The sequence below is a fragment of the Vulpes vulpes genome, chromosome 9 (assembly GCF_048418805.1).
Source record: "Vulpes vulpes isolate BD-2025 chromosome 9, VulVul3, whole genome shotgun sequence".
NCBI lineage: Eukaryota > Metazoa > Chordata > Mammalia > Carnivora > Canidae > Vulpes > Vulpes vulpes.
In genome coordinates, this window is record NC_132788.1 from 61577663 (window position 1) to 61585176 (window position 7514).

A 7514-nucleotide genomic window follows, 5' to 3' on the forward strand; every position below is an offset into this window, starting at 1 on the left:
CTGCTGAGTGTAGAACCTCATGCTGGGGTTGATTCCAGGACATGAAATCATGACCTGAGCCAAAACCAAGAGCCAGCCACTTATCTGACTGGGTCACCCAGGTACCCCCAGAAATACATGCTGGGTGATTAAAAAAAATTCCTGGGTGATTCTATCACAAATGGTCCTAAATTAGGCTTAACAAACACTGCAACTTACTGAGCGAGAGCCCTGGGACTTTCAGAATGGTAATGAGCACTGGCTTCAACTTCAAGTCACCAGTTACATTAGTCCCTAACAAGAGAGCCCATCCTTTGAAGCTTTGAATCCAGGCACTGATTTCTCTCTAGCTATGAAAGTCCTAGATGGGGACACCTGGGTGGTTCAGTTGGTTGTGTCTGCCTTCAGCTCAGGTCATGTTCCCAGTATCCTGGGATCAACCCCCCCCCACCCCCAAAATCAGGCTCCCTGATCAGCAGGGAGTCTGCTCCTCTCCCTCCGCCCCTGGTCATGCTCTTTCTCTCTCACCCTCTCAAATAAATAAAATGTTGGTTTTTTTTTTAAATCCTAGATGTTATCTTCTTCCAGTAGAAGGCTGTTTCATATACACTGAAAATCTGTTGTTTCATTAGCCACCTTCATTAATGATCTTAGCTAGATTTTCTGGATAATTTGCTGCAGCTTTTACTTGCTGCTTTATCTTGCAATTTTATGTTATAGAGACGGCTTCTTTCCTTAAACCGCACGAACAACCTCTGCTGGCTTCAGACTTTTCTTCTGCAGCTTGCTCATCTCTCTCAGCCTTCAGAGAATTGAAGAGAATTAGGGCCTTGCTCTCAATTAGGCTTTGGCTTAAGGAAGTGTTGTGGCTAGTCTGATGTTTTATTCAGACTATTAGAACTTTCTCTATATCAGCAACAAGACTGTTTCACTTTCTTATTATTCGTGTATTCACTGAAGTATCACTTTTACTCTTCTCCAATGACTTTCCTTTGCATCCACAATTTGCTGTTTGGTACAAAAGGACTAGCTTTCAGCCTGTTCCAACTTTCAACATGTCTTCCTCACTAAGCTGAATCATTTTTAGCTTTTGATTTAAAGTGAGAGACTTGTGATTCTTCCTTTCACTTGAACACTTGGAGGCCATTGTAGGATTATCAAATTGGCCTAATTTCAATATTGTTGTGTCTTAGGAAATATAGAGGCCTGAAGAGAGGAAGACAGGGAGAGAAACTGCCAACTGGTGGAGCAGTCACAGCAATGCTGGTTAATGAAGTTCTCTGTCTTATATAGGCATGGTTCGTGGTGCCCCCAAGCAGTTACAATAGTAACATCAAGGAGCACTGATCATAGATCACCGTAATAAATAAAATAATAATGAAAAAGTTTGAAACATTGCAAGAATTAACAAAATGTGGCACAGAGAAATGAAGTGAGCAAATGCTGCTGGAAAAATGGTGTTGACAGACTTGCTCAATGCGGGGTTGCCATGAGCCTTCAACTTAAGAAGAATGCGATATCTGTGAAACACAATAAAGTGAAGTATGATGAAGTAAAGTATGCTTGTATCTGTCTCCTCCCCCTATACTCTCTTGAGAATCTTTTCTTGCCCTGTGGAACTTCTGCTGACCCTTTAGAATCTATCTTATTACTCCAGCAAAATTCACCTGCTCCGACATTAGCTCCCATGGCTCTCGCTCAGTAAGTTGCAGTGTTTGTTAAGCCTAATTTAGGACCATTTGTGATAGAATCACCCAGGAATTTTTTTTAATCACCCAGCATGTATTTCTGGGGGTACCTGGGTGACCCAGTCAGATAAGTGGCTGGCTCTTGGTTTTGGCTCAGGTCATGATTTCATGTCCTGGAATCAACCCCAGCATGAGGTTCTACACTCAGCAGGGATTCTGCTTGAGGGTTCTCTCTCGTTCTCTCTCTGCCCCTTCCCCCACTTGTGTGTGTGCTCTCTCTCTAAAATAAATAAATAAATCTTTTTAAAAGACCATATATCCTGGGCCCTGCCTTTACCCAAATAAATCATTTGGGCTGAGATTCTTTATTTTTAATCTAAAATGTTGACTAGGGGGGATCCCTGGGTGGCGCAGCAGTTTAGCGCCTGCCTTTGGCCCAGGGCGCGATCCTGGAGACCGGGGATCGAATCACACGTCGGGCTCCTGGTGCATGGAGCCTGCTTCTCCCTCTGCCTCTCTCTCTGCCTCTCTCTCTCTCTCTTTCTCTCTCTGTGTGACTATCATAAATAAATAAAAATTAAAAAAAATAAAATGTTGACTAGATAATGCATTTATGTGGTTTAGATATCAAACAACATAATACATTTCTGCACAATGAGCACATGGAAAGATGTTCAGCACCATTAGTCATTAGGGAAATGCATTTCAAAATCTCTATGAAATCCCACTCCACACCCACTGGGATGACTAAAATAAAAAAGATAGACCATAACAAGTGTTGCCATGGATGTGAGGAATTGGAACCCTCAACTATGACTGGTAGGGATATAAAATGGTACAGCTATTTTGGAAAATTTGTTTGACAGTACCTAAAGAAATTAGAGTTACTAATATGCCCCAGCAATTCCATTCCTAGATATATACCCAACATACATCTATGCAAAAATTTGTACAAAACATTTATAGCAGCATTACTAAAATAGTCAAAAAGTGAATAACCCTATTCATCAACTGATGAATGAATAAAAAATGTGGTATGTCCATAAATAGTTATTTGGCAGTGAGGAAGGACATATACTACTTCGTGTGTGAACCTTGAAAATATTATGCTAAGTGAATAACTAGTCATAAAGGACCCCATATTGTGTGATTCCATTTATATGAATTATCAAAATAGACAAAGCCATAAAGATCAAAAGCAGAGTGGGGATTGACAGGAGGAAAAAGGGATTAATTGTAATAGGTATGCAGTTTCTTTTTGAGGGTGATAAAGATATTCTACAATTATATACCAATGATTGTTGGACAACTTCATGAATATACTAAAAACCACTGAATTGTACATCTTAAAAGGATGAACTTTATGGTATGGGAATTATATCTCAATAAAGTTGTTATTTTAAAATGCAAATGGTCATAAGGGAAGGGCAATAATGAAAAGGTGTGATCATTTACAGCAGCAAGATTTTTTTTTTGTTTCTTTTTGTTTTGTTTAAGTAGGCTCCATGCCCAACGTGGGACTTGAACTCATGACCCTGAGATCAAGAGTCACATGCTGTACTGAGTGAACCAACCAGGCACCCCTAGAGCAGTGATATGTAACTGCTTTGGTACCATAGACATCTTTGGCACCCTGGGGACCCCTTCTCAGAATGAAGTTTTTGAATGTACAAAATACAATATAGAAGATTACAGTGAAAGCAAATTGTATCAAAATAAAGTTCTCTGATTTTTTTAAAAGATTTTATTTATTTATTCATGAGAGACAGAGAGAGAGAGCGGCAGACATAAGGCAGAGGTTGAGAAGCAGGCTCCACGCAGGGAGCCCGACGTGGGAGGCAGGCGCTAAACCGCTGAGCTACCCAGGGATCCCCAAGTCCTCTGATTTAAAAAAAATACATGCAGTGAAAACTCCTCCTCTCAATTCTGCTCCCCATCTTCCTAGGTCTCAACCCAGTCTGCCCAACTCCACCCCAACCAAGAAAACACTTTCGTTTTTTTTGTTGTTGTTGTTGTTATTGTATCTATTTCCAGAGTTTTTTAAAGCACAGACAAACAAATGTAAAGTTATATTCTTGTTCTACTCTTTCTTAAATACAGAGGGTACTGTATTATACACACTATTAAAGACCTTGCTTTTTGTTTCCATGTAATAATATATCTTGGAGATTTTCCCCCAAATCAATATATAAAGAACGTCCTCAATTTTTTTTTTTGCTTCCTAGTGTTATTCCATTATATGATTAAAAGATAAGTTTTTAAAGATTTTATTTATTTATTCATGAGCATACACAGAGAAGAGAGAGAGAGGCAGAGACACAGGCAGAGGGAGAAGCAGGCTCCATGCAGGGAGCCCGATGTGGGACTCGATCCCAGGTTTCCAGGATCATGCCCTGGGCTGAAGGCGGCGCTAAACCGCTGAGCCACCTGGGTTGCCCTAAAAGATAATTTATTTAACTTGTCTTGCTTGTAGGATATTTGGATTATATACAGTATTTTGCTATTACAAACATAGCTTCAATTAATAACTTTGTACATTTTATCATTTCATTCCTGAGCAAGTAGATCTATAGTCTGGAATTCCAAAATTAGTATTGTTGGGTCAAAGAATATATGATGTTTGTAATTTTCATAGATCTGGACATATTGCCTTTCACAGAGGTTAGACAGATTACATTCTCACCAACAATATGTGATTGTGTGTGACTCCTTGCTTTCCCACAGTTTGCCAACAACATCTGCTAGTCTGATGGGTGAAGAATCACATCTCTGTGTAGTTTCATGTTGTATTTCTTTTTTTTTTTAATTTTTATTTATTTATGATAGTCAGAGAGAGAGAGAGAGAGAGAGAGGCAGAGACACAGGCAGAGGGAGAAGCAGGCTCCATGCACCGGGAGCCCGATGCAGGACTCGATCCCGGGTCTCCAGGATCGCGCCCTGGGCCAAAGTCAGGCGCCAAACCGCTGCGCCACCCAGGGATCCCCCCATGTTGTATTTTTATTTCTTTTTTAAAAATTTCTGTAAGTGGGATTAAATGTCTTTTCATATGTTTAAGGGTCATTTGTATTTCATTTCCCTGAATTGCGTTCATATCCTTTGCTCATTTTTCTACGATGTTGTTGGTCTTAGTTTATATATAGAGGAGGAAGAAGAGAATGAGAAAGAGAGAGAGACAGAGACAGAGAGAGGGAGAGAAAGAGGGAGAGGAGATCAACATCTTGCCTATATTAGTTGCAATATAGCTTTCTTTGTGTATGTCATTAGACTCTGCTCAGGTATGACAAGTTGAACATGCAGAATTTTTTTTTTTTTAAGTAGGCTCCATGCTCAGTGTGGAGCCCCCGGGGGCTTGAATTTACCACCCTGAGATCAAGACCCAAGCTGAGGCATGGATGCCTGGGTGGCTCAGTGGTTGAGCATCTGCCTTTGGTTCAGGTTGGGTCCTGAGATCAAGTCCCACATCGGGCTCCCCACAGGGAGTCTGCTTCTCCTGCCTATGTCTCTGACTCTACCTGTGTCTCTCATGAATAAATAAATAAAATCTTTAAAAAAAGAAAGAAGAAAGAAAGAAAGAAAGAAAGAAAGAAAGAAAGAAAGAAAGAAAAGAAAGAAGAAAGAAAGAAAGAAAGAAAGAAAGAAAGAAAGAAAGAAAGAAAGAAAGAAAGAAAGAAAAAAGAATAAAAAGACCTGAGCTGAGATCAAGAGTCAGACTCTTAAGTGACTGAGCCACCCAGGTGCCCTCAGAATACTTTTTAAATGTAGTTCAATGCATAATCTTTTCTTTTATGGCTTCTCAATTTTGAGTCATAGCTAGAGTCTTTCTCCACTCCAAGGTATCTCAAATGATTTCTAAGCCCTTCAGAGTTTAAGAACCATGCTCAGAACTGCCTCTCTCACTAGAATGTGAGGTCCCCAGATAGGGACAAGAACTGACTCCTCTGTGTCCCCAGCAGCCCAGAGTGCCTGGCATAGTATAAAGGCCCAAGAAAATGCTTGTTGAATAAATAAATCCTAATTGGTTCAAAACCATCCTCTTCTCCTAAGTACTGTAAAGAATTCTCAGGTTCATGGAGCCATCCTCTACCCCAAGGCAGATGATCTTTGATTTTGGCTTGCAGTTACCTTTTCCTTATCTGAGTCTGCTTTCCATGATGCATTGAGAGTTCATCAGAACCAGACTGCTTTGAGTCATCCACTGACACTCAATCACATGTTAGATGTTCAATAAATGTTTGAGGGATGAGTGTCTAAGGGAGGGGCCCAACCTGTTCCCCAGAACTTCTCTGAAGTATTTGTTTATACTTCTCTTCTGGCTCTTGGACTGCCTTCAAGTTTAGTGACTTGTATTCCTGTCTCCTCATTCTGCTCCTTCCTATCCCAGATCCTTTGTACTGATGTTTTCTTTGCCTTAAACGTTCCCCCAGGACTTCAAAAGATTGGCTTCTCAGCAGTAGGATTTAGCTCTAAATTCTTCTCCCTTGAGTCCTTGCCTGAACCCACAGGCCAATTTAGTTCTCTAGCCATTTGTTATCATACCACTTTGCTTTGTTTTCTTCCTAGAATGTCATTATCTGAAATCCTTTTGTTTATTTGCATATTTGTACAGAATCTGAGTTCCCCGCTGCCCTAGGAATGCCAGCTCCTTGAAGTGTAGAACAAGGCTGGGTTCTTTCCTGCTTCTTTCCTCCTCGTAGGGCTGGCATATAGTAAATGCCAAGTAAATATTTGCTGAATAAATGAATGGACGATGGCTGTTTGGGAGCTCCTCGAGGAAGGGATTTAGATATTAATAATAGGGGCACCTGGATGGCTCAGTCAGCTGGGTGCCCCATGATGACTCTTGATTTCAGTTCGGTTCGTGGTCTTAGGTATCTGGGATCTGGCTCACACTCAGCAAGGAGTCTGCTTCTCTCCTTCTTCCTTTGCCCTTCCTCTCACTCACTTGCTCTCTCACTCTCTCTCTCTCACACACACACACAATCTCACTCTCTCAAATAAATAAATAAATCTTTAAAATAATAATTATAATAATGAGTGATTTATTGAGCCCGAAGGATGCACTAAATTGTGCAGTAAGTACATTTCATGATTATCTCAATCTTCATGACAACCAGTGAGGTAGGAGCTATTTTTAATCCCTATTTGTCAGATCCAACTGAGGCTTAGAAGAGTTACATCATACAGCTAATGCTAGACCTCTAGCTCAACAGTGAGGTTCCTGAGCAGTCACACCTTCAGGATCACCTAGGAACCTATTAGAAGTGGTTTCTCAGGCTCCACCCCAGTCATACTGACTTGGAAACTCTGGGATGGGGCCCAGCAGTCTAAATTTTAACAAGCTGTCCAGGTGATGGGGACACTGATGATACACAATGTGAAACATCTTCAGCTGAAAAAAAGATGAGCTTGAACTCTTGTTTTTTTTTTTTTTTTTTAAGATTTTATTTATTTGAAAGAGAGAGTAAGCATGAGTTGGGGGCAGAGAGAGAGGGAGAGGAAAAAGCAGGCTCCTTGCTGAGCAGGGAGTGAAGCAGGGCTAGATACCAGGACCCCAGATCTTGACCTGAGCTGAAGGCAGATGCTTAACTGACTGAGCCACCCAGATGCCCCTTGAACTCTTTTTAAGAAAAAACACTTTATGAAAAAAATAAAAATTAAAAAAATAAATAACACTTTATGTATCACTTGTAAAAGCAGAAATAAATAACAGCTTTATGCAGATACAATTCATATACCACATGTCCACCTACTCTAGTGATCAAATCAATTGTTTTTATTTTATTTTATTTTTTTAAGATTTTATTTATTTATTCATGAGAGATATAGAGAGAAAGAGAGAAGCAGAGA